The sequence below is a fragment of the Petaurus breviceps genome, unplaced genomic scaffold, assembly GCF_028583685.1.
Source record: "Petaurus breviceps papuanus isolate PSGF00001 unplaced genomic scaffold, PetGlider_PUasm1.0 38, whole genome shotgun sequence".
Classification (NCBI taxonomy): domain Eukaryota; kingdom Metazoa; phylum Chordata; class Mammalia; order Diprotodontia; family Petauridae; genus Petaurus; species Petaurus breviceps.
The window spans coordinates 56,920,664-56,926,663 of record NW_027186304.1 but is presented as its reverse complement, the minus strand read 5'-3'; the positions used below and the strand labels follow the sequence as shown (position 1 = coordinate 56,926,663).

General features: G+C 33.6%; 1 pseudogene; it reads right to left on the bottom strand.

Moving 5' to 3' along the window:
• Positions 1-516: 516 nt before the first annotated feature.
• The window catches only part of LOC138170239 (BTB/POZ domain-containing adapter for CUL3-mediated RhoA degradation protein 3 pseudogene), a 31,823-nt pseudogene continuing 26,339 nt past the window's right edge, over positions 517-6,000 (bottom strand).

The window sequence follows — 6,000 nt, the reverse complement described above, 5'->3', positions numbered from 1 at the left end:
AAGGCAATGTAGTCTGACTGGATCACAGTAAAGAAAGGTGTTAAAACCCTGATAAAATTAATGTCTGTGTCACCTTGCAGCAATCCCTGCTACCTGACTTATCCCATAATCCATCAAATGAGTAGCCTTCCTTCAGAGGCTAATGCTGTCAGATACTGAAGCTTATACCTTTAAATTCTGAAATAAAATAAAAGCCTGGAACTAAGGTTTTTGCAATGGAAAATTGTGACCCTAGAAATGAAGCCAAGCTTTTATTTCAATGTTTGGATGTTAAGAATCAATAGTGCTGTTGATCTGGCATGGAAAATAAATTGCCCATTTTCAGTGTGAAATGCTCTTTCATGAGTGGCAGCTGTATTTCCTTTTTAAGTTTTTCTTTTGTGGCCGGAGGAGAGCACAGCTTATCTGAAAGGGAGAAAAGCATGAAAGTCCTGACGTTAGTTTTTTTCAGAGACTTTGCTAACAGTTTTACAATTTTATGTTAGCTGTCACAATGTGGACTTTCCAGAGTGCAAGTTAGAAAGAAATTCTCTTTTCTGAAGATGCTACAGCATTCTTCTTCAAAGTACTCAAAAGTTTCATTCTTTTATAATTCCATGATGGTGTCTGTGGCAAAATGGTGAGGCTCATTGAACTCATAAAGATCTACAGAGAAAAAAAAGGGTGAAATACAGAATACTTTTCTCAATGATTGGGAATGGCTCTGTTGTGAAAATCTCCTTTTTCTTACATATTTGCTCATAGCTATAATGAAAGCTTCCAAATATCCACAGACTGAGTAGCATTTTGGTTAACATATCAATCCTAATGAAAGATGTCCCTGAACTCTTAAAGAGCTCATATGGAAATAGGAAAAATTACATTATACATATATATATATATATATACGTATATATGTATATGTATAAATGTGTGTGTGTGTTTATATAACTAAACACATGTAGAATAAAAATAAAGTACATGGAAAGTATTCGTAGAAGGGAAATTTCTAAGCGACAGGAGGCACCAAAATAAGGGACATAAAGAAATATGTCAAGGAAGAAATTCAACTCCATAATCTGATATTCAATTTTAATCTCTGCTTAAGAAAAATATAAAATTCTTTATATCAAACTCAGAACTAAACAAGTTTTTATGGCTTATTTTCCTTTATGTCAACGTTACCCCCCTAAAGTGTATTTCCAATAAGACCACAATCACATTCACTTCCTGAAAGGAGATAGATCGTTAGGAAAAAGCTTGTGCCTTTGAGTAGCAATAGTAATAAGAAGAACAACAACAATAATAATACTTTGCATTTATTTAATGTATCTACTGCCAAAATGCTTCCTCTGAGAGATGGAATTCAATGGTTTAAATAATAAAAAGTTCTCGAGATCATCATTTAACAGCTGTTCTATGTTCATTTCTGGGTGTCTGAAGTATATTCATAAAAAAAAATGATTATGAACTGCCTCAGATGTCTATACAGAACTTGGAACTGATGATAATTCTGAATAGAGAGGTTGTGAATGATCCTAAGAAAGAAGAAAACTACAAATAACTTGGAGTACCATTAACTATTTATTATTATGTTACAATCTTCCATGAAGAGCTGCCACAGGAATAGCAAATGGACCAAGGATGCATGGAACAATATATGTCTTCTAAGATCTAGAACAGCACTTTGTGAGATTTATTTATTCTCCAACTTTCAAGCATACAATGAGAATTACATTGCCATATTGCATTTGGATGCAAATAGAAATAGAATTATAGAATAGATGGAAATATATATCAAAATTGTAGGGAAATTTCAAAATCTTCTATAATGTTCTCATGTTACAAATGAAAAAAAAATTAAGAATTAAGGGCAGAAAGACTTGCAAAAATTCCCAGGGATTTCTGTGGGTGTTTTTAATTTAATGAATTAAAATAACTTATTTATTTGTTTGCTTACTCATCTATTTTTCCTTCATTCATACATGTATGCATTTAGTCATTTACTTGATTATATGTTTTACTTTCAATTAAGGCATTATTTAGAAGTTTATGGCTCAGGTATATCTCAGCATCTCTTTAAAACTGTATAACAGAGAAGCAACAAAAGACATTTTCGTATTCTATTCAAGAGAAAATTTAGGTGACCATAGTTATTTTTGTGTTGAGGTTCTCAGGCAGCACGTGCAAAAAGAAAAGGAATCAGGGCAGTTAGGTGGCACAGTGAATAGATCATCGGCCCTGAAATCAGGACGACCTGAGTTCAAATTCGGCTTCAGACACTTAACACTTACTAGCCATATGCTCTTGGGCAAGTCACAACCCCAAATGCGCTGCCTTCCCCCTTCCAAAAAAGCAAAAAAAAAAAAAAAGTGAAAAAAGTGAATTGATCATAAGAAGCTCCTCTCTATGTTTTGCTTGAATTGCTGGCCACCAATTTTCTCTATTTCTGTTGACAAGCATACCATTTTTCACTTTGGAAGTTCTATCCAATTTCTCACCTTGGTATCACCCTACACATTTCCCTTGCTGTCAATCCTCATATTGAGTCAGTTGACAAGTCTCATTGATATTAAGTTTCAGAACATATTAGTTTTCATTGTACATCTTTTTTTTTCCTTTGTCCAGGTACTTATAACCTCTCCTGAAGGCTATTATAATTGTCTACTTACTGGTTTCTGTGCTTCCATTCTTTCAATTCTCCAATCTATCCAACACATAGCTTTTAAAATTCTATTCTTAAAACAGTCTGATCATTTGATCTTAGTCAAAAATTTTCAGTAGCTCTCTATTACTAAAATGAAATAAAAACCCCTATGTCTAACATTATTGACAGCTATGTGGCCCAGTGGATAGAGAGCTCAGTCTGAGGTCAGGGAAACCTAAATTCAAATCTGGCCTAAGGCACTTACTAGCGGTGTAACCCTGAGCAAATCACTTAGCCCTGTTTTAATCAGTTTTATCATCTGTAAAATTTGTTATAGAAAGAAATGACAAAGCATTCAAATATCTTTGCTAAGAAGACCCCCAATGGAGTCACAGAGTTGGGCATGACTGAAACAAAAGAACTAGATAGCTGGCATTTAAAATATTCCACAATCTACCTTCAATCTCCATTCCCATTTTTATTTCATAGTGCTCCTTTTCATGTACACTACTTTCAAGTCAAAATAGTCTGCTGGCAGTTTACCATAAAAAAAATATTCCATCTTGTACTCCATGCCTTCATACAAGTGGTCTCCCACATCTGTCATGTACCTTCTCCTTATTCCCATCATTCAGAATTACTACATTCTTTTAAAGCATGATTTTGAATTCTCCTCTTCCAAGACTCTTACATTATTACTATTGCCTCCTTTTTTAATTCACTTTGAATTGTTTTGTATTTACTTCATATTTGCTTATTTCTGAACTTGTATCCCCTAAAGAAAACTCCTAAAAGAAAGGGCTATTTTTCCACTTTATCATCGTGTCTCTAATAACTAGCATACTTACTGTATTATAGTAGACATTTATTAAATATTATTTTAGATTGAATTGGATTGTTAACCACACCTTAAGTGTTTGCATTTCTGTAGACCTCAAGTGGCTTATTAGTCTGGTCTAATACATACAACTTTCCAAGGAAAAGAAGAAATTAGGAGACTTTGTTAAAAGAAATGATAGAAGGAGAGAGTAGAAAATGTTGGAAGGGATGTGGAAAAATCAGGACACTAATTCATTGTTGATGGAATTGTGAACTGATTCAACCATATTGAAAGAAATATGATATTATGCCCAAAGATTGTGACCCAGCAATGTCATTACTTGGTCTATTTCTGAAGACAATTAGGGAAAAAATAAAGGAACCTATATATTCTAAAAAGTATATAGCAGCTTTCTTTGTGATAGCAATGAACTGGAAATTGCTGGGATGCCCAGCAATTGAGGAATAGCTGAAGAAGTTGTGGTATATGATTGCAAAGGAATTCTACTCTGGTATAAGACATGATATGAATTTTAGAAAAAAAAGTGGAAAGATATATGAAATAACAAAGAGAAAAATGAACATTGCTAAGATAACTTTGTATACAATAAGAGTAATATTGTTTTAAGAACAACTTTGAGTAAATAAGTTATTTTAATTATAAATACCCAGAGAAAGAGCATATATGTATACACACACACACATGCACACATCTAATTGTATCTAACAATAGCCATTTCTTGGGTAAGGGGGAGGGAAAAAGGAATTTGTATGACAGTTTTGTTGTATATTTGAAAAGAATAGCAAGTTTTTCATAGTAGATTCACAGTTTTATGTCCAGTCATCTTTTTATTGTACTATGTTATAGAAAATTTTGTTTTATTTCATAAATTAACAAAACAAAATATTGTATGACAGGAACAGTGAGATGACAATAAAAATATAAAAGATGGTCAATTCATATTGTCCACTGTTAACTCAGATAATGTCATTAGTGCCTTGGAAGGCACCACAGAGTATGGCATGGATACCATTGGAAAATTTATAAGTTGACATGGAAAGGGAGATGACAATTAGCTCAGGATGCCTGGTCTCTTCTCCACATATCTTACTTCCTGGGGCCATGATTACGGGGGAAAGTCGGGCAAAAGGAATTTTGGTAGAATTCAGAGTGCTGCATGTGGATCAGAAGAATGAGATTTAATCCCAACTCTGGTACTTATAATGTGTATGACTGGGAACAAGTCATTTCACTCTATAAGTTTTTATTTTTTTCTGTAAAGTGAAGGAACTGTTTTAAATGGTTTCTAAGATCTTTTCTAATTTTAACTATGATTTTATAGTCTTCTTCTCTTAGTTTAAAACCCTTTATATATAAAATTAATTACCACTCAATATTTTACTTACTTTCCATATCTAGAAGTTTCAAATATACAAATATACTTTTCAACCACTGGTCCGAGTAAGCCTGTTCTATTTTTCCATCTTAATTGAGATGGGATGCAAAAACGTCAAATTTCTTTCCAGTACCAAGTTCATTAGTTGATGCAGATATGATCTTGATACCTTTTCTTGTTCTCCTGAAAATACTTTGATCACCTATAAACAATTAGCAATCCATGGGTCTTCTGATCCCTTGTTTGTTTTTTCTTGGCTACTGTAGAGCTAAGGGAAGCATCTGTCCTGGATGGCTGACCAGTCCTTCTCTTCCAATGTCTGGACAAATTTTGCCACTATTACTTCATTGCCAATTCCCTAATAGATATCCAAACATGATATCCAGGAGACATCTCAATTTAAATCTGTCCAAAGTTGGACTTATTTTTCCTCCACATAACATCCTCTTCCAAATTCCCTGATTTCTGTTAAAAATACCACCACCTTTCTGATAGATTCACAATTTAATCATCTAATCATTATACTTGACTCTTCATTCTCTCTCACTCTAAATATTCAATCAGATACTAAATCTGACAGTTTTTAACTTTTAACTACATTTATGTATCACACCCTTTCTCCTTATTTACACAGACAGCACCTTAGTTCAGGCATTGATCATTTCTCACCTAAGTTATCAGTAACCTTCTGATTGGTTTTCCTACCTAAATTATTTTTCCAATTCTGTCCAGCATACATACTGATGCCAAAGTGATTTTCCTTGAAATTTTCAGGGGTGGAGCCTAGATGGAAGAGTAGAAGGGGCATTCAGCTGGCCTCTTTCAATATTTTCCACCAAACAACTTAAAATCATACCTCAAATTGAATTTTTGGGGAGCAGAGTCAAAGTGGGGGGGGGAAGGTTGAGACAGCTTTGAAGGTTGAAGGAGAGATTTATTGCATATCAGTGAACAATGTCCTTGAGGTTATGTGGATGAAACAACCATGGTGAGAGTAGGTGGTGGTGACAGAAGCAGGAACAAATGAAGGAGAGGAAAATTATATAAAATATACATGCATATAGATACACAAACATGTATGCACACATGCAAGTAGGGCCAAATATCATGATGTGTGTGTATATGTATATATATATATTTATAAATACATACATATAT